This window comes from Coenobita brevimanus, chromosome 55, assembly GCF_032717465.1.
Source record: "Coenobita brevimanus isolate Jiangsu-jjx chromosome 55, ASM3271746v2, whole genome shotgun sequence".
Classification (NCBI taxonomy): Eukaryota; Metazoa; Arthropoda; class Malacostraca; order Decapoda; family Coenobitidae; genus Coenobita; species Coenobita brevimanus.
The window spans coordinates 11,008,229-11,031,048 of record NC_137008.1 but is presented as its reverse complement, the minus strand read 5'-3'; the positions used below and the strand labels follow the sequence as shown (position 1 = coordinate 11,031,048).

At 42.6% G+C, this 22,820-nt stretch overlaps 1 pseudogene; it reads left to right on the top strand.

Annotated features, from left to right (window-relative positions):
* Nucleotides 1-22,255, top strand: part of LOC145401254 (uncharacterized) — a 38,045-nt pseudogene extending 15,790 nt beyond the window's left edge.
* Nucleotides 22,256-22,820: the final 565 nt, after the last annotated feature.

The window sequence follows — 22,820 nt, the reverse complement described above, 5'->3', positions numbered from 1 at the left end:
TAACCATAGACTATATCTCTGAAATGTTTCAAGGACCAGATTACCGCTAGCGCTTCGAGATCTGTGACACTGTAGTTACGTTCAGCGGTTGTAAGGGTGCGACTAGCATACGCTATTACGCGCTTCCTTGATGCTTCATCGAGTTGCATCAAAACGGCACCAAGTCCAGTGCCTGAGGCGTCTGTGCAGAGAAGGAAGGGTGTGGTATAATCAGGGAATGCTAGAATAGGGGCATTTACAAGAGCTGTCTTTAGCTTTTGGAAAGCCTGTGACTGGTCGTTAGTCCAAACAAATGGCACATTCTGCTTGAGTAAGTGGGTCAGAGGAGCGGCGATCTGCGCATAATTCCGGATGTAGCGACGATAATAGCCACTGAGGCCCAGGAAACTTCGTACAGCGTCGGTAGTGGTAGGCTCTGGGAAGTTAATGATCGCCTTAGTATTATCCTCATTAGTATGAATGCCTTGTGCATCTACGACATGGCCTAGGAATTTGATTTTCTTTCGCAGGAAGTCACATTTACTGAGATTGATTTTCAGGCCTGCGAGCTGGAGGCGTTCAAAGACTTGCTGGAGTTTGGTAAAATGATCAGGGATGGATTTACTCACAACAATGATATCATCTAGGTAAGCAAAAAGAGCGTGTCCCATCATACCGCTGAAGACTGAATGGATAAGTCGCATGAACACGGAAGGAGCATTTCTCAGACCAAAAGGGAGTCTCTTAAACTGAAAAGGTCCGGAAGGGGTGCTAAAGGCTGTGACTGGGCAAGAGGATTCTTCCATTTCGACCTGCCAGTACTCGCTGAGGAGGTCTAAAGATGAAAAGGCTACGTTATTGTCACCAAGGGATTCTAGCAAATCAGTGAGGACAGGTAACTGGAAACGATCTGGAATGGTGACGGAATTGACCTTACTATAGTCGACTACTGGTCTAAAGTTGCCGTCCTTCTTTGGTACTAAGAAAAGTTGGCTATTCCATGGACTGACGGAGGGTTCAATAATGTCCTGGTCTAACATGTTCTGTACCATTTGATCTGTTTGCTTTCTCTGGCTGTGAGGCAATCGATACGCTGGTATGTAAATCGGCTGAGTTCCTGGGAGTAGTTCAATCGTATGTTTGACAAGGTCTGTTCTACCCATCGGTTCACCAGGTAAGGCAACCACGTTTCTGTACGAGGTCAGAAGGTCGAGGAGTTGAGGCGTATTTTCTGGGAAATCTGTGCAAGTGAGATGTGAGAGCATATCGGGTGAATATGTCGGTGCAGATCCCGTAGAGTTAATAGTACATACACCGATTGGCGTATCATCAGTCTGAATAGTAGGAATTGAGGAATCCTGGCACACCTTTACGGCCGCTGGGTATACTAGGAAGTCTCCAATCTTTACACCACTTTTAAGTTTTAGTGGAGCATTTGTGACATTGAGCAAGTACAGGTAGCATAAACTGTCCTCTAAGACTGTACACCATGCTGACTCATAAGTCAAGCCATTCACACAACACGTCTCAGGTAGGGTTAGTACATCCACGCCTTCTTTCGCACCAGCAACACAAACAGAGACTTTGGTAAACTCATGCGGTAACAAAATTGTGCACGTATTCGTTACTGCACGTTTCGTCTCTGCGTGTTGGAGAAGATCATTCAGACTGTGTGAGGTAGGTAACTGAGACATGTCTGAGTCAGTGATAGTGTTGTCGGGAGAGGATGTAAGAGCCATGTTCGAGGGCTGAGATGATGTATCAGGGGACATTGAGGAGTTTATGTCCTTGCTCACAGTCAGTAAAGGAATGATCTCTGTATGCTCAGATGATGATAGTGGTGGTTTGGGCTGGGTTGGACTTTTTGGTAGTGATAGGGACAGAGGTAATTGAAGGACTGATTTGATCATAAGAACAGGACGGGGACATTCCATAGTGTAAACCGGGAATCCAGAAATGTCTATACTACCACAAGCAGGTAATAATGCAATGGAATGTTGTGCCATGGTGGAGAAACCAATAAGGGCATCTGCGGGATACTGCAGGTCATTAGTGACATGAAATTCAATGAGGAGAGGGGGCAAATCGCTGTGGAGTTTAACTTCAAGGGTGACTCTTCCCTTAACCTTAAACTCTGAGCCGTTAACACCACATAGGCGAATGTCTGGTGGTTCTAGGAAACTGACGTGGCTGTGATGGCGATGAATAATTTGTAAGGAATTTTCAGAGATGAGATTTACTATAGATCCTGTGTCCAAGAAGAATAAGGTTGGTATGTCATGACTGCTGCTGAGAATGACTAAACCCGAGGATGTTATGGGACCTACATGGCGGATGGGGAGTTGGGTTTCTGGTTCTACATGATATTGGTCCGATACAGGCGCGGCGCTTCCCCCGACTGTGGGCGGTTGAGGTAACGACATTCCTCAGTGGTGTGAGTCGTGCTTGATTTGTGGTATTAGCAGTGTGGACGACGTGAGTGGGAAGGCGTACGCTGTCTGGTTTGGGAGTGAGGACGTCTGTATGTACGGTCGCAACTGGATGCTCGATGTCCAGGATGACCACAGTACCAGCAAAGAATCGAAGATTGTCTGTTTCGTCAGACGCTAGATTGATCACGACCTGCGGTAGGAGAGCGATGTGTGGCAGGTCTGCCGCGTGTGGTGGGACGGGAGTGAGATTGGTCTGGGGTAGTGGAGGTGTGACAGACTGAGAAGGCCAAGGGTTGGGTAGTGCCCTGACGCGTGTAGTTCGAACCTGTTCTTTCATGAATGGCTTTAGTGACCTGAATAATTTTATCTCCTGGATTGAAACCGATTTCCAAGGCTAGCTCTCGCTGTTTAGGAGTAAGCCAGTGAAGGAATCTGAGGTAACCAATTAAGTCAGCAAAGTTGGTGAGTGAAAGCATTGGAACGCCATTCTTGTCTTCTAACCATTTCGTGCCTACCAGTAATTGGAGCATCTCGCTACTAGTTGCTTTCATGGCGGCGGCAGCTTCGCGGAGCTTGGCATATTGCGCTGGGACGCGCAAGTCCTCATCTAGTTGGTTTAGGAGATTAATGAATCCCATGAGAGACGCGGTATTTGAATGCTGGCAACAAGGGCTGATGAGTTCCGTACGAAAATCAGCAAAGGTACAAATGCTATCGAAATGTCCTGCACGGATCGCGGATCCGATGTCTGATTTACCGTGGTGCAAGTGACCGAGGAGGTAAGCTACTTTGAGCGATTCCTCGGTAATTTGTCTATTATTTATTTCTATTTCGACTTCTCTGAGGAAATCATAGACCGACCAAATTGGCATCATCGAGATAGATAGACTGTGGAGGGTTGGCCATGGCTGGAAGTGTAGAAATGGCGGCAGGAGAGGTGTGGGAGAGAGAGAAGGCAGTGGCAGTTAAGAGCGAGGAAGACGGGGTATGAAGGGAGGCAGGAGAAGTAACGACAGTGGAAGGAGTAGAGGAAGAAGAAGGGAGAGTAGAGGCAGGAGTAGAGGAGGAAGTATCTGGATTTACGAGGGTAGGACGGGTAGTAAGTGATTATGCAGGAAGTGAAACGGGAGTCTCAGGTACAGGGCGGTGGTACTCTTTGCCACTTCGTAAATGAGTGATTGTGTTAGAGTCGGCAGACGAGGTATGAGCAGGTGATGTTTCCGGGTCGAGAGGGCTGGTGGTAAGCGGTTGACGTGGAAAGTATGACATTTAATGCAGCAATGGAAGAAGAAAGGATGCAGATGGATACGTAGGTGGAAATGTATAAATAACAATGAGAGAATGGAATACACTAGGTGTGAAAATATGAATGCAGGTGCGGAGATGAATGGTTTAAATAAAATGCGAAGGATGAGATGGATAATAAATAACGTAGATGAAGATGAAAACGGGGTAATGGAAATGAGATGGAATATTTACAATAACCAATCTGTAGAGAAAATCGAGAATAATCTCTATAGAAAGGAAAGATATACTATAGTTACACAGGAGAAACGGGAGTGTTGAGATGGATGACGTGCAGGGTGGCTGGGCGTAGCGGGGCTGGGGCGGGGCAGGGCGACGGGGCGGGGAGGCGGTGGAGAGACAGCTGGGCGGAGAGGAGAAGAGACGCTGCGATGAATCACCAGCAGGGAGTGGCGGTCTTAGGAGGCTCCGTAATGCAGACCAGATGCGGGCGACGGTGGAGGCCGGTGGTGGGTTAGGAGGGCAGACGTCGGCGCAAGGCAGGTGTAGAGCTGGTGAATTGCAAATGCAGAGAATGGTGGTGGGCAGACAGCGGGCAGACAATGATAAGTGGCACCGTGGGGGCAGGAGCTGTGATGAGTTCGGAACAGGTGCTGGGAACAGGTGCAACAGCTGTGTAGGTCGGCGACGGTGACACATGCGGTCAGGAACAAGGCGTATGGGTGCGGTGGTTTGAGAGGTGAGCACTGGTGACAAAAATGGTACATTCGAAAAGCACAGCCAAGGTATAGAGGCAGGGAGGAGGGGCGAGGCTGGCAGATGCGAGTCGTCGTGTATCTTGTTGTATCACTAAAAATCCAAGGAGGCGGTCAGAATGTAATGGTTCAAAACACCGCTGCTACCAAATGTAACTTGCAATACTTTGGTGATAGAAACTCCGTGTACAAACAGCTAGATAAGGAGTTTATTACAAGCTCACAGTAAAACAGTCTGCCCGTGTCGGCTGTCTGCTAAGAACTGATGCAATAACGCCGTCTTCAGGCGTGGGAAAGCATGCTGACCTAGCAAATTTAGTGGGAGCATGTATGCATTTGGGGGGGACATATATACATCGGGGGTAGACATATTGTGGAGGGGGTACATATATATATATATATATATATATATATATATATATATATATATATATATATATATATATATATATATATATATTGCATTCTGCACAATACTAGATTTATGAGATATCCTGTAGTTACCTCTGCCAACGAAACTAGCAGGGGGTTATGTATTCATCTCTGTTTGTCAGCTTCTTTACAAGATATCTCAAAAAATTATTGACGGATTTCAGTGAAATTCTGTGGATACATGGGTCATGGCCAAGGATGAGCCGATTAAATTCTGGTTGTGATCTGAGCTCGAGTCCCGATTCAGGAGTGTTTTACTTTGCTTGTCCACAAACTATCGCAAAAAGTCATTGACGGATTTCAATGATAACTTGTGAATACATGGATCATGAGCCTCGGCAGAGGAATGGAAGCTGATCAAATTTTGCTGGTGATCTGACTTGTCTGGCATAGGCGTTGAAGGTGGTATGAACTTTTTAATTGCTGTCTACTTGTTTTTTTTTAAATATTATTAATAGCTATTATGCACTCTGGATCACTTAAGCACGATGAACTTTATCCTGACGTCAATCAGCACAAAATAAGTAACTATGGTAATGTAACAGCCTTCCAACTCATGTCCATACGGCGCCTCAGGCTCACGGGCAGCGTTTTGCAAGCCCCCCCCCCCAAAAAAAAAAAAAAAAAAATTGGGGAATATTTCGGTAGCAGTTATTTGTTAGCCGTCAGTTTTCCGCTTCTCGCGCCTCAGTGTTTTGTATCACCAGAATTCCGGGGTTAAGGCGGGAGAAGCGGGAGACAGGGAGAGGTGGAAAAAGAGGATATAAATGGTGGTAACACTTTCGATGGTTTAAATTGCCACCATCATAATCATCATCAACAAAAGCCTGAGACAGTCGATTATAAGATGGAGCCTCTTCCAATCGCCTGTTATGCTGTTGTATCCAGCCCAAACAAATTTGCAAATTCTCTCCATCTTGTCCTTATTTTCTCTGCCTCTATCTCTGGGTAGCTGTGCTGGCCATTCATCTTTTCTTGCTTCACGAACGATGTAAACTCCCCTTGACCATTTTTGCTTTTCCACAGAGAGAAACTGAACATATCTGTATTTTCGCTTGTTCCCTAATCCCTGTACTATACCTCTCTTTACCACACATTACACATATGCCCGAATGTGGGAGTGTGTTATGGTTTTGTCCAGATTGCGTGTCCATCTATCCCTTCTGTCTGTCAATATATTAGGAAGGAACAGATGACTAATTATTAGCCAAAATTAGCCGTGGAAAAAAAAGCTAAGGACAAGGGCAACTCAGACAGTTTGTACGCTACTTTTACCATTGTTTGTTGATGTGGCTGTAGGACAGGAACAGATAAAGTGATAAAAATGTTAGAACACTCGGTTAAAGGTAAAGGGCCCCTGGCAAGGTAAATTTTCTGCCCTTCCTTGTAAATTCTTTCGGAGTTAGGGGAATAGCTTAAGTTTGCCTAACCAAGAATGCATGATATTTTTCGGAACAATGAATGGAAGACATTTGTAATCTGGTGTATGGAGTATATATATTTTTGAAATTGCTCTTTCTTCCTCTCAACACCATCTGTAAAACTAAAGAAAAACAGGACAAAGGCGAACGTCACAAGGCAAAGTCAAATGAAACATTCTTGATCCCATCTAAACCAAACTTGGTGGATGGACTGAGTGTCAGGTAAGGATGAAGTAATTCGGTTTTGAGATGAATCGGTCAAAACAGTCCCGCCGCGCTCATCCAGTTCGAAGTAGGGTAAGGTTACGAGGTATGCTATATACAAATCAGAAGTGAGGCAAGTTTTTTAATTCATTACGTCTACGTGGTTATTTCCCTTGTTTTAACATTACCACGAAATACATACCACACCGGCTAACCGATACTATGAACCAGTTTTCAGACCCACGGTACGGTGGGACTTCTGCACCATCACAGTGCTTCTTTTCTTTCCCTGTTATGTCCAACGAATTTATTTCTATTCCTTTCTGAACACTTACAAGTTTGCATTCTACATATTTTTTTACACCTCAGTGTTCCAATCAGTATGTTTAAGAAGGTAAGACACCAAAATTTTTTAATCACAAGTTTCCAAAAATAACTGGAAAAAATCGTATCCTTCAAGAAGTATTACTCCTGCCAAAAGAATTCAAGCCCTTTACTACATTTTGATTTCGTTCTTATGAACTGGTATTGTTTTGCCCAGCAGACCCATTAACCGCAGGCAAGGAGCCGTCACTGCAGGGCTGGCCCATACAGTGAACCGATGTCCCCTTGCATTGAATAGCTACTCACCACGGAATGGCTCGTGGAAAAGCGTGGAATTTTGGGTCCTGGATGGGCGTCGAATTTGCATCTCTCCACCCATTTAACAGGAGGATCGTAGATAGTTCCACATATCCCTCGTTGCCTCTCCCAGAAATATATCATAACATCCTAGTTCCTCTCTCTCTCTCTCTCTCTCTCTCTAGAAAGAGGGGAGGAGAGACCTAAATTGTATTAGTCCCCAGTTAAGTTACTTGGGGTTTCATTTACTTGGGACTTATCTTGGAAAGATCATATTACATCTCTTGTAAAATCTGCTTCGAAGAGACTGGGTATGCTAAGCCGACTCAGTTCTTTCTTTACCCCTGCACAATTGTTGACTCTATACAGGGGTTTTATCCACCCCTGTGTGGAGTACAACTCTCATGTGTGGGGAGGCTCCCCATATACAGCTCTTCTCAATAGGGTGGAGTCAAAGGCTTTTCGTCTCATTAACTCTCCTCCTCTTACTGACCCCCTTCAACTCTGTCTCTTCGCCGCACTGTTGCATCTTTATCTCTTTTCTATCTCTACTTTAATGGTCACTGCTCCTCTGAACTGTCTGCTTGCATTCCTCCACCTCTACGACGGGCGCGTAGCACCCGTCTAGCAGCAAACTCTCGTCCCTTTTCTGTCCAACTCTCTAATGCAAGAGTTAACCGTTACTTCCAGTCCTTCATTTATGCAACAATGTCAACTCTGGAACTGTCTCCCTCTGTCTGTATTTCCTGCTGCCTATGAGCTCCAGTCTTTCAAACGCAGTGTGTCCAGGCATCTCGAAATGAATGGATCTTGAATTAGGCTCTTTCTTGTACTTTGTTTTTTGTTTGGAGGGAACTGTTATTGCGGGCTCATGGCCTTTGGTTCCTTCTTCCTGGCATAAAATAAAAAAATCTAATATCAGTACGACTAATCCAGCTGAGAAACTCCCGGCACTGTGATACCGTGATGTTTTTATGAACACTGATGCTATCCGCAGCCAGGCTTATCAAACAATAAACAAAACCGAATACGATGAATTTGCTTTCTGTAACGTACACCACCTCTTCCCGGTTTTGCATATAAATGAAAATAGCTCCACTGAACTATCATATATTCTTTTTAAACAAGCTACTTTGATTCCTTTTCACCATTTACCTTGAGAAAATCGTCTAGTGTTTGGTGGAAGACAATATGAGATATATGTGGCCATCAAAGAGTTGACGATGCCACTCACACATTCCCATGGTTTATTATCAGTTTCGTATAACCTTATGGATTTTGGTGAAATTAAACACTTGAGTTATCCAGATCTAACAAGGCTAGTTAATTGGTTTTCATATTTTGTACCTTTTTTACGTGATCCATTTTTTCCCACAAATATTCAGTTTATCACATATAATGTAAAATTTGGAAGTGAACCCCTCACTCGATTACGTATTATGTTTATTTTCCCACCATTAGGCAGGTATATCTCTTTAGAAAAAAACGAATATCACTGAAGCGGTGAATGACCCATTATATTTGGTTAGTTTTCGTCCGACAGAAGTGGCACACTCTCATTGCTTGATGACAGAGTTTAGGTTGCATGATTTTCACCGAGTCTTAGTTGAGGCAGGGATGAATCTCGTTGGAAACTCGTCAGATCTGACTTCCAGTCTCACTATTTCTTGAATTAGCTCAGCTGAAAGGGATCTTTGCCAAATTGAAATTAATCGACATTATTTGAAAGCAGAGACCACTCAGAAAGCGCATACCTCCGCCAACGCCTATACCAGACGACTCAGATCACTTCAACATCTTTATCAACTCGCCCTTGGCCCATGACCCACATATCCAGAAAATATAATTCATCAAAAAGTTTCAGAAGTATCTTGTGGAGAAGAAACGGGACTCGAACTCAGATCATCATAAAAATTTTATCAACTCTTCCTTCTCTCATGGCCCACATATCCACAAAATTTTATTGAAATCCATCAATAACGTTTTGAGGCATCTTTTGGACAAACAACTGTGCCAGAGCAAAGGCCCAAAATTCTTTAGCATATAACTCTTACTTAAAACAAAAAACATCTGAATCACCTTGTCGATTTAGCATTGTTAGAAACCATGCAAAAGCAGTAATAAATCTCGCTACATCAAACTTTCTACAAAACCAAGCATCAAAACTACTTAACAATCCTAATGGCAATAAAATGTTCTGGTCAACTCTCAATTCTTTCAATAATAACTTAAACAAGGCATCACCCATTCCCCCACTAAAATCTTAAAACGGTAACATTACAAGTGACCTTCGTGGAAGAGTGATTATCCTTGCCAGTACATTAACCAGAAATTCTACCTTAAAGGATGTCAGCCAGAACGCCCTAGTACTAGAACTTGAGTCTTCCGAAAGTGTACCACTTAAAATACAGACTAGATACGTTGAATCCATCCTAGACAATTTACCAACCAAAAATGCTCCAGGCCCAGATGGAATTCCCTCAATTGTATTGAAAAAGTGCTCCTCAGAACTTGCCTATGTTCTAGCTAAATTATGCAGACCATGCATACGTACTTCTTCATTCCCTAATTCATGGAAAGATGCCAATATCCACCCAATTCCAAAGAAAGGAAGTTCCTCTGACCTCAGTGATTACAGACCAATAGCTATCATGTCTTCTCTTGGTAAATTATTTGAAACTGTAGTTAATAAGCACAAACTGCAACACCTTGAATCCAACAACTTAGTGAGAGACAATATGGTTTTTGTCACAAAAGATCCACAGTATACTCATTATCCTGACCTATACCATCCATCACTCAGTTGACCAACATGGAGAAACTCATGCAGTAGACTTTGATATTTCTAAGGTTTTCAACAGAGTATGGCACCGTTCCCTGCTATCCAAACTCCCTTGCTATGGACGAACGTCTTTTGTTCCTCTGCTTTCCTCATAGCTACAGAAAAATAAGAGTAAAAATAGATGATGTATAATCCAGTTTTCACTCAGTTAACACTAATGTGTCACAAGGATCAGTTCTGGCGCCAACCCTTTTCCCAATCATTTTAATGGCAACTTATGTCACTTACAATCCCATGCATTCATATGCAGACGATTCAACACTTCACAGTTCATTCATACTCAAGCGCCCATCACAAAGTTTCATATCTCTGACTCTCAGCTCTGTGTGGCAATCTCCCTAAATCAAGACATAATTTACTGAATAGGGACAACCTTGTCTCATTTAATGCTAGTAAAACCAAATATATACAATTTACTAATAGACAGAGATTGCTAGATTCTTATATGACCTTCAATGCTATTAATATTCCCATCTCCAAAGGTACTGAAATTCTCGGTGTTTCACTTAACAATGCCCTCAGCTAAACCTCTCATGTCAGATCACATATAAAAAGCACCTCAAAGAAACTTGGATTGCTGTACAGAGTCCGTGATTTCTTCACTGATAAGCAGTTGGCTATAATTTGTAAGAGTCATTTGCGCTCCCAACTAGAATAATGCTCACCTTTGTGGAATGAACGTGGAGAGGTTGGACTAAAACAACTAGACTAAATTCAGAACAAAGCTGTTGGAATTATTAATAACCCTGCAATTACAAATAAACTACCCCCCTTACAAGTAAGAAGGAATGTTGCCTCACTTGCATTATTCTACAGATACCTTTATGGCAAATGCTCAGATGAAGTTGCGTCCATTGTGCCACCTCTCCATGCCTTCCCTCGTGCTACACAGGCATCTGGTAGTTCTCATGACTGGAAAGCCACTCAGCCATTTTGCAGAACTTCTGCCTATCAGAATTCTTTTATTCATCTAACTGTATCTCTCTTGAACTTGCTTCCCTGGAGTTGTTTCCGCCCAAACTTCAACCTACAGCTGTTCAAGTCCTACTGTTACAGATTTATTATGAACTAACGATGCCAATAATCTGGTGTATGGATTAGTTTTTTATTCATTTGTTTTTTGCTTACCATGTTCTATTATTTAAAAAAACAAAACAAAAAAACATAGGGAGAGAGCTTGCCGGATGGATCCAACCCCTCTTCTCCGCCGTCTACCGCTGCCCCCTTCTTCCTCACTCTTCCCCTCCCCACCATTCCCCTTCTCCCTCTTCCTCCCTCCTTTCTTCTCCCCTTCCCTCTAAACCCTCTCTTTCTTCTCCCCTTCCCCTTTTCCCCCTCCCCTCTTTCCCCCTCCCCTCTTCTCCCCTCCCCTCTCCCCCCTTCCCTCTTCCCCTCCCCTCTTTTCCACTCCCCATTTCCCCCCTCTTCCCCCCTCGCCTGATGGATTCGATTGTTTGGTTATTTTTCTACACTGTGTAGGAAGTAGAACGCTTGCCAGATGGATCCGACTGTGTCTGCTTTGTTTACACCGGCGTGTAGGCAGTCATTTGCGAAAAATTTCGCGCTTCATTACGAAGCACAGGATTGGTTTAGGGGCTAAAAATTGCATTGCCAGGTGTGCCAGACGTTTCTCTTCAGTTAGGTAAGAAAAAATATAGATTTTTAGAAATCTGAAAAAGATGGTGCCTCGGCCACTGGATCTCGACGATTTCCGGACTTACGGCCATTGAGGGGCTTCAACTCCCCACCTAGCCCAGGGCCTTTGACCGATTTTGATGAAAAACAATAGGCTTCCAGGGATTATGGATATCTTCCTTTTGATTTTTTTTTTCCAAGCGATTGGCGCAAAACTGTAACCTGTAGAGAGCAAACAAACAGGCAGACAGACAGACAGACATACTTAACTTACCAACTTGCTTGCCGAATCTTTCGAATCCGGCAAGCAACAAACAGGGATGAATGCTTAACCTCCTCCAACCCCGTTGGTGGAGGGAATATATCTCCCAAATAGAATACTTTTGTCCTAAAATATATGTTAGAAGATACGACGCCGAACTGACGAGCGTAACTAATAACTGAAAAGTTATTCACTTCAAGCACCAAGTCCAATCTGACTTTAGTGACCAAAGATCCTGTGACGAAGTACAATAACAGCAAGTTACGTTTATTAGTCTAGTTCTCAGTGGTGTGACTTCATCTCGGTCACCGATATCAGTTTTGTGCTACCCGTGCAATTTACCAAGTCTTTGATAATAGTAGCTCTCGGGTGGATTTTAAACGACTTTCCTATTACAATTTGAATGCTCACCCAAAACCATCATATAAGCGCAAATTTCAACTCCCTCCATGCATGACTAAAATAGTTATTATCGTATAAAGTATAGATTAAAGATACAAGGTATTATACTCAGTTTAATGAATAGTAAATCGCACAAAATAGAAAAAACTGTAGTTTGCATACTGTTAGTACATGAAGAGTGAGAATGTACTGCAGATGAGTCTGAATTATACCCAAGTATCCACCTTATTTTATGTACTACATCCGTTAACTTTTGCTTATCAATTTAGGAAAACACATTTAGCCTAGAAATAAATATTTTCCTTCGTTGATACTTGGTTATTATTCGTTAATGTTATTTTCCCTGTCGGTTCTTCCACGTTTTTCTTCTGATACTATGCTTTCTCATTGCTGCTGTTTAGCAATAGGCCTTCCTGCAATTAACGAACGCCAACACCACCCTAACAGCTTGGCCGTTAATTCGTCAGTCTACATCTGAACTGACACTTCAGCCGCTTTTTAATTTAGTGAATTTGTCAATTCTCATGATTTCTTTCAAGGAGAATTACCAAACCGCATTGCTGTACAGTACGGAGTCGCTGGAACTAGATACTGCTGAGCTGAGCTTTTGTTTGTTTGCATCACATCTTATTCAGCCACTTGTTTTGCCATACTTGGCTGTAAAAGAGTTTTCTCCATACTATTACTATTTTCCTTATTGTTTGCTTCCTTTGGAAACATGTGACTCCTTACTTCCCCCTATGCCTATAGTTCAAAATACACATTCCTCTGTTTCACTTCTTTTAACTCATCTCTCCTGTTTACTTTCCTACACGTTTCAGAGATTTCTGTCTCTCTTCATTTCTTCCTATTTTTCGTTTATCCTTTTCCTTCTCCTTTAAGCTGAACCTGCTCCTCTGCATTATCATAACCACATCGTTGCCATGAGCACAGTTGGGTGCACTATTCAGGCTAAATCTATTTTATTCACCTGAGAAAACATCCAGCACTCCCAAGATTACTTGAGGCAGTGGTCAACAATCGGAAAACTAGAATTCCTCAGAGTCAAACAAAATCATATTGTGGTTGCCTAGAGAAAATATTTTAATATATCCAGATGACCCCAGTGGGTTAAACAGACGATACTGACTATCACAGAAATTCATCGAAAAGACTGGGACATTATCGCACACTTTCCCTCACTCGTTTCATTCTCCTCCTCGTTCTCTCATCATTTCCTTCATCCCCCCCCTGGCCCTCCCCCCCCCCCTCGCTTCCAGCTGTTATGGGGAATGGCCACATCATAGTAACCGCCCTCTCCCTCCTCTCTCTCTCTCTCTCTCTCTCTCTCTCTCTCTCTCTCTCTCTCTCTCTCTCTCTCTCTAATGATGTAAGTATAGGCCCATATCTTTGTCAAAGGTATCAAAAATATTATTAAAAACTGTAGCTAACCAATTCGATGACTATCTTGAATCACAGAATCTCCTGGGCAACAGCCAGCATAACGTTACACACGGACTTTTCTTGAAAAATGCACTCATGTATGCATGTAATAAGTTTTATATTAATATGGATAAAATAATTCTGCGGCCTACACTCTATTTATCAAAGGTCTTCAAGTGTTAGTTATGAATTACTAATGCAAAAGTTTAGTCGACTTATCATAGGCTCACAATGATTTCAAGATTAACTATGTAACAGAATTCAGTCTGTTCATTTTGGAAATACTTTATCATCAAAACTGTAAGCGTCATTCGGCATGCCACAGGTTCAGTCCTTCTTAATATACTGTATATGTCAATGATCTCTTTCAGTATGTAAAAGATTGTTTGCTTATACAGTAAGCCGATGACACCAAGTTTATCAACAAGGGTATCAATGAAAACATACCATACCTCGATCATAGAGTAGAACAGATATTAAGCTGGGTAAAACACTACTAAACATGGTCTCATGCTAAACATGAAATGAAAAAAATCAGTGCATGTTTAATGGCACAAGTGTACTCAAATCAAGAATATCTAAAACACGACAATTCAAGTTGGAGATGTGCATATTTAACTTAGTCTCTGCGTGAAGAAATTATGTATTTTGATTGACCTATATATAAGGGACACACAACGGAAATGAGTCACAGTCTCTGGATCCCAAAGTATATAAACAGTAAACAGGATGTGCTCATTAAAGAAATCAGAAATAAAGTAGTTAAACACTGCTCTCAATCTTATTAATGATGTTATCTCAATCTGATGAACTACTAATGCAACGAAACTCAGCTGAGTAAAGAAACTAAAACTTTGCTGCCAGATAGCAGGTGGTATATTTAATTTTGACCACATTACTCCACTCTTAGAGAAAGTACAATGATTAAAAGTATCTCAGAAATGTATTTTTGAGCACTGTATAAAGATATTTAACATGTTGTGAGAGAGGTTTCCTAATTAGCTTTTTACACTTCTAACGGTTAGGAACATTTATGAAGTAAACATAAGGCAATAAAACTCCTTTTTAAACCAAGAATCAATTATTAAGGTTCATGTTCTATACTAGATAGGAGTCCTAAATTAGGGAATGCTTTATCCTGGCATATAAAGGAGGCATGCAGTGTGTTCGCTTTTAAGAAAAACTTAGAGAGTTATGTACTCATTCCTGCTATATTTGTTTAATGATTACTTCTAGGAAAACCCTGATGAGTTAAACCATGACTTGCCTGAATAATGATTCACCATATTTTATTAGGCTATGTGTATCTGGGTATTTTGTGTAAAGCCTGTGCACTATTCCTATACGATTAAATTTCGATTTTAACTTTTAGTCCTACTGGTTTTACAAGTTGTGGTAATACTTGCTTGCTTTAACATAACATGAATATTTTAGTTTTCAGGTAACCGTCTTATTGCACTGCACATTACGGTACTGGAGGGTTGTATGATACTAGTTACTGTAAATTATGGATAATATTTTTTTTTTCATTCTTGACTCTCTCTCTCTCTCTCTCTCTCTCTCTCTCTCTCTCTCTCTCTCTCTCTCTTTCTCCCCGGAGGGCTGATGCATCCAGTAAAAGCTAATTTTACCTGCTCAAAACACCTACCCATAACCTTGCACAGGGCACTTTTCTTCCTCTTGCTTTCCTAGTACTAGTACTCTCCTTCTGACAGATGAACAAACCTTGTTGGCTTTAAAATCTTCAATCTTGCTGTACGTGACATATTAAGTTCCGGCCCTCTTTCCCTTGCCGGCATAGGGATCTGCATGGGGGCGGCCTAGCCCATTATAAGTATACAGCATGTCAGGATGATGCCCATCGAGAGTGAAAGTAAAACGTAAATACAAAGAAACTCCACCAAGCCTCCAAGAAAGAATACTGAGGGAGCTAGCAGACATGATTATCAGTGGTTGCACACATAAACGAGTTATGGAGCACTAAACCTGTATATTGCAGATAATAAGTCCTATGACAAACTCTTCAACAAAGAAGCTGTTGTTCCCTAGAGAGCCACGGGTTCTCCCTGCCAAACCCTCCAAATTTAGAACGTAGGAGATACATTAGAGCTAACAATGACTGCGAGCTCTATGATGTCAACAAATTACTAAAATGGAACAGACATTAGCCAAAGTAAGGAAAAATCACCTGATTTTCAAGAAACAACATCTCAAGGTCCCGTTTATGACACAAGGGGCTGCCACGGAAGTATGCAAGCAAAGTCTCAAAGTATACCCTCTGATCAGTGCAACCTATCAAATAGACATGGAACAATGCATCCGTTTTACAGCGTGTTACAGATGCTGCCACGTAAAACCCACATCACCAACGAATGTAAACATCTACACAAATACAGAGTGTGTTCTGTATGTGAACATGAAAAACACTTGCGGTACGAAGGTAAAGGAAAGGGAGATAATGCATCCTATGCCGAGGTAATCACGAATGAATGAAGAACTGTCCAGAGAGAGAAGCAGTCATCAAAGCAAAGAAAGTCAACATGAAGTGACACAAGTCTGTCGTTCTCCCAGTTACCTAAAAGCAACAGTATGCTCGAAGGAACGGATTCAAAGTTGCTGCTTTGGTGGCAGTTACTATGAAAGAGACAACCACAACCTACATGCGAACGCATGATCACAGACTTTCTTCAAGCGAACAGTCTAACAGGAAACACACACACACACACACACACACACACACACACACACACACACACACACACACACACACACACACACACACACACACACACACACACACACACACAAGTACGAGAACTTATTTTCTTTTAGCATCCATATCCACCACCCCAGTAAACACACACTCTCAAAGGCCTTCCAATCCCCTCGCCGTTCCACCATATGCCTAAAGATTAGTAGCATTTGACTGTCAGCGACCAGAGGCCCGAAAGAACGATGCATTTAGAGCAACATGTAGCATTAGACTCTAACTACACCTCCCAGCCACGAAACAGTTTCACACCCCATGGCTCCATCACTGATATGAGAAACACTGTGTCTCTGTGTCGGAGGTGCTTGCAAGAAAATCAGATAGGACCAGGGCAAAATCTCACAGAGGAAGAGCATAAAATATGACAAGATCCTAATGGTAACAAGTTATGTATCATCTCTAAAAGTATTTCAACATATCGTTCATCACTGGAAAAAAGTTACTAACATAAACTTTACTTATTAGTATATGCTTGCAAGAATCCCAGATGTCATTTTATAAATAGTCATGGCTTTCGACATGAGTTATTAAAAAATATCCAGGATTCACTTCCTACCAAAAAACCGAAGTCGTGAATTACATGAGGGTGCGGCCATCTCAATTATAACAGGAGCTCTGATCAGAGCTCTCTGACTATTACGTATCGTGAAAAACTTTATGAACCTAACCTCAAGTTATTTATCTGAACACAGAATCCAAATTCATTTCATATATAGCACACTCAGCTCACACCATCCTAGGCATAGGAATATTATATCAAATGGTAAAGACTTCCATAACACCCACATAACACAGGTTAAGCTTATTTTCAGTTTGGTTGGCATTCCGATCTTCATCTCCTCTACGCGGCAACTCAACACGAAAAATGCAAACTGGGACATCAATAAAAGCGTGATGGACTCCGAATTCCCAAACTTTGAAAGGAAATAGACATGCACTAGATACCTGAAATAGCGCAGTTAAGAAACCACAAACACGCGCAGGACTGACAGCCGTATACAAAACCCTCTTTTACCCAGCAGCAAGTGATGATAATTATACTATATGCCCAACACTCTTTCACCACAATGCCGGATCACGCACACAAACAAGATGGACATTCGATATTTATTAGGAAAGCAAGGATCTCCAGCAGATATCCATAGTCAGACGTAAAACAGAAAAAATAAACACTTGGGAAACACATAAAAGACTCAGCCAATCAATACAAAGAAATAAAGATTTCTGGCAGAGAATAATTTGTTCATTAGGAAAACTGCGATACTGTATAAGGTAAGTAAAGATAATCGATCAAAGAAAAGAGGGTAATTATATATTTGCCCGCGAATTCAGGAGACTCTGGATGGCAGTATTTAGGATATCACCCTAGGACAACACAAAGTATGGCCTAGGTAAAAACAGCAAATGGTAAACTGTTAGCCGATCTTAACCACAGAATCACACCGCATCCTACCGTGAATTCAGATAGACTATCACAAACCAACTCACTCTCATACCTTTCATGGAAAATACTGACGACTTAATTACTAGTAACGATTAATAAAAAAAAAAAAAAAAAAAACGGTCTTAGGCGGGAAAAACAAAATATATATGAACCTCCTGCTCACAATATCCAAACCTGTGCTAAATACTGCATACTTCGATAGACAGTTAAAGAAGCATCGATCAGTGTGATTCACAAACCAAGTGAATCAGACACCGATTCCTATAACTACAGGTCTATCTCTGTCATGGAGGTCCCAGGCAAAATATTCTAGAGGATAATAAGCCTGAGATTAAGGCGGTGTTTCCGCAATGGGAGAAGAAAAACTTCAGCGATCACGATAGGCGCGGGAAAATAGCAATAACTGCAGGACAAAGAATTAATTTTACGTTCATATAACTAGACACTAGTTAGACATTTGATAATGTTTGGGCAAAGGATCTCATATATAAACTGTTACACCGAGGCCTCTCAGTAATCACAGAAAAGCTATTAAGCAACTTCCTAGTACAACGTACATCAGCAATCTCATATTAAACATTAACCTTACCAGCCTTACCCTTTTAAATACTGTTTTAGCACCTACATGGCTGATTCGCCCAAACCAAAGGATAATGTGTATGGATATTTCCTGTGCCGATGAAGCCACCCAGATCGTCGTAAATACCGGTACTATACATCCATCCATCCATCCATCCATCCATCATCCAATCCTACGTTGCACCATGAGGAGCGTAGGAGCCCGGGGCTGGGCAAGTTGATCCTGATATTTAAGATGAGAGTGACCAGCCTTACTCATCCCTGAGTGGCATTATGTGAGCAATAAACCCCAATCACCTCTGAGATATAAACTTTCACCGGCTCAATCCGATTGGACCGCTGTAATTACTCACTAAACCACCAGGAGACAAAATTTGGTTATGTGGTTACCACCCAGCGTAGTAAATGGTTTCCTGGTGTACAGGAAACCATTAGGCTTGTCACTCAGTGTAGAGTCACCCACAGGCAGAAGGAAGAGGAAAGAATGAAGGAAAGAAAGACTGAAGAAGGTGCGTAAAGTCACCTGTAGGCAGAAGGAAGAGGAAAGAATGGAGGAAAGAAAGACAGAAGAGGATGGAAGGAAAGAAGGATGGAAGAGAGGAAAGGGCAGACACCCGAGAGCAGCACTACATCGAGTGAATGGATGGTGAGCGCCCCCACCTACCACAAACTAACGGCACTGTGCCCGAAAATTAGTGCGTAGTACAACGGAAGACACGCAGACTAAATAAATATGAAAGAAGGTGAAAAAAAAATAGCATAGGTAATCTGACACTGTTAGCACTAAGAAGAAGAAACACCGGTGAAGCAATGATAGAGGGGAAACATTGGAATAGTTGCCAAATTTTAGTTCACCTTTTAATTCCCCACAGACCGAAAGTGAAGTATATAAACTACACATAGCGCAATGGAAAGCGGTAAAAAATGCTATCAAAACATTTTTTTCTGTGAGGAATTAAAATTCTCCATTGTAAAAATTATGATTCTTTCGAAAAATGCATTACTCCACCATACCAACGCACACGATCTTCAGGATGGGAATGCTGGGAATCCTACAGTACATGAGGCATCCCTGATATATGTCACCAAACCAGAGATGTCCACATACCAGGAGCACAGCGGTGCAACACTCACAGACTGCAAGTCAAACTCATCACCTGCTTTAAAGAAACGACAAATAATCTCTGGTAAAAACATGAAGAAAACAATGATATGAGCATAAACCACGTGTAACAGCTGGACAGAAACGTAAATAAGCAACATAGCCGGTTCCTTGAAGCCTTAAAAAACTGAGGGAACCTCCACCAACTCATCAGTATACTAACTAAATAGTAACAGTTTGTTTAACTTTAGCTACCTGGAACGCAAAAACACCACATATTCACACACAAACACCTCGAACGCAGGAGGTATACAGAGAAGGTGCTACAATAGTAATCGATTAACTTAACTGGCGATGAAATTAAATAACACCATGTACAGTATATGTACTCTAATACAATTATTTTTTTCATCCCACTAGAAATTCTGTGTACAACCTCTTGTTCTCTTCTTACCGGTCCTATAAAAAAAAAAAAGAATAACAAATTTAAAAAATATATATGAGGGATAGGGTTGTACTAGCTGGGGCGTGGGAGACGTGATGGACGACATCGCTGTGGAAGAGATCTGTGTGTGACCACCCTTTACAAAATATGGTACAACCTCTAGGTCATGGGTTCCCAGCCTGTGGGTTGTAACCCCTCAGGTGGTCGCAGAGTGCTTTGTTGTTGTTGTGGGATATTCTCCCCACAGCATGGTGGGGAACGGGCAAACAAGGAGCCCGTCAGGCGAAAATGCGGAAACAAGCTCCTATTAAGGAGCATAGCAGGGACGAAGACGTGCAGACAGGGCAAGGGCGGCAGAGGAAGGGAACGAGGCGATGATGGAGACTACCCGATGATCGAGGAGGCGAGGGGGAGAGCGGTAGACAGCACGGCGCCGATGGAGAGGGCGCCGGCATGCTCAGGTAGAAACCCCCAAACGACTCGGTGGTGGTATGCGGCCGGCTGCTCCGATGTTAAACAGAGGGCAGAGAGGGACGAGAGCGTGACGGACAAAACGGCGCCGATGGTAGGGCGCCGAAGCTCAGGTCGAAGTCCCGAACACTGCCCTCAACCCCCATCTGACTCGCTCCAGCTCTCCACAGCAGCAGGTGGAAGCGTGGAGGGTAGGCCCGGTCCTGGTGGACACGAAGGGCACAACCCCGGTCAAGGTAGTGGCGGAGGAATGGCGGTCGGCCATGGAAAGGGCGGACGGCCTACATCTCCTGGTGGGCTGACCAGGGCACTCCTGAAGGTGGATAGGACAGGCCCGACCCCCAGCCGAAACGGCTGCTGTGGAGAGCTGGTCCCGCCAGGAACAGCGGTGGAGGTGTTGCCTCGGCGAGAGGTGGACTGCGAGTGCAGAGTGCTGGCTGGTGGATCGACAAGCCTGGGGAGAACTTGGTAACCTAGGGAGATGAACTTGGTACAGCAGCAGGAACATTATCAAAACTTTCATTTCACTAATACGCCAGTAACCTAGAACATAAGACAATGTTGTTCCGGCGGAGTAGGCTATAGTTTTCACTCGCTCTATTCGATGTATTACGGTTACGCTATTATTGCTTGTGCCTAATTTTGATTTGGTACTTGTATGTGTGAACTGATTCTAGAAATCCCCTGACCTCTATCCGTCGATGCGTATGGAAGCTTTAGGTTTCCTAGGGGAAGTTATGGAAGTGTCTGTCATGCATTAATAGTAACCCTTGCGGAATTCATCATATCAAGTGATTTCGTGATTAATGTGTTAGTTTAGTTACATTATATATAATTTTGTCATAATCATGATACAGAGTTGTTTATTATAATAAGCCTGATATACTCTGACAAAACCTCGAAATTCATTTCTTTCGAAAGCAGTGGATCTTTTTAGCTACAGAGTGCAGCAGCAGTGAAGGCCTCGAGTGAAGTTGCCCTGGAAACTGACAAATAAAAAAAAGAAAGCCTTACTTAATTGGAGAAACATTTATCAAGCCCTACTTATTGAAGATGGTGAAGCTTGTTCTCTGGGAAGCCAGCTTGAAGAAGATAAAGCAAGTACCTCTGGCAAATAATACTCTTCAGAGGCGTATTTCTCACATGGCTGTGAATGTGAAGGAGCAGGTTTGGGATTAAATCAAAACCTCTCCGTTTGTTGTCTTTCCAACTCGACGAATCAACGGACATGAGTTCATTTTCTCAGTGGCTTGTCTTCGTGAGGGGCATTCATTTATACGATACCAATGAAGAATTCCTGTTCTGTAGTGCACTTGAAACCACTACAAAAGCTGATGACAAAATGGAAAATGTCTCTACCTGTTTTAATACTGATGGTCTGGAATGGGGAAATGTGTGCGAGGTTTGTATGGACGAAGCACCAGCAATGCTAGGATCGAAATCATGATTCTTGATAAGAGTGAAGAAGCTAGCTCCCCAAACTAAGGCCATTCACTGCATGATCCATCGATATCCTCTAATCAGTAAGACCCTCCCTGCGTCTTCACATGAAGTACTAGGTTCTGTGATCAAAACTGTGAATTACATGAAAGCTGGGGCACTCCGCAAAGACATGCATGCTGGCCGTGAGGCCCTTCTCTTCTACATGGCAGTACGCTGGTTGTCGAACGGGAACGTTGTGAATCGTGTCCTAGAGATGAAAGATGAAATCAGGTTCTTTCTGGGAGTGCGTGAAAACAGAGATCTTCTGGCACACTTCAATGATGAAACGTGGAATAAACGAGCTGCGTAACTAGCAGACACTTTCAACAAGCTGAACAAGCTGAATTTGAAACTTCAGAGAAGCGAAACATGTGTACTTTTATTTTAAGACAATCTTCGAGCCTTCATACTGAAACTGCAGAACTGCCGTCGGAAAGTCAGCCTCGGGAACATTGCATGTCTGGAAAACTCCCTGAAGTGATGGATGCGTCTGAGGGCGAACTAGATCAGTTCCTGAAGGACGAGACTACCGGAAGCCTCGAGGTCCTAGAAAAGGAATTCCAGCAACACTTCCCAGAGCTCACAGGAAAAGGGAAGGCGCTGATAAGAAACACTTTCTCTGCTACATTGAAATGTATCCATCATCTCCGGCGAAGTCCAAGGTGAATTCTTGGATCTACAGAACGACTCACCGGCGAGTGACCTGCCATTCATATCCCCAAATCTGCATGCTGGCCTTCCCTGTTCTTCTTCCACATGCCACCACCTGCCTCTGCGAAGCCAGATTTTTAGCCCTTGTCCAAAGCAAAACGAAGACTAGGAACAGCTTGGATGTAGAGAATGACATGAGATTGACTCTCACAAACACCCTGCCA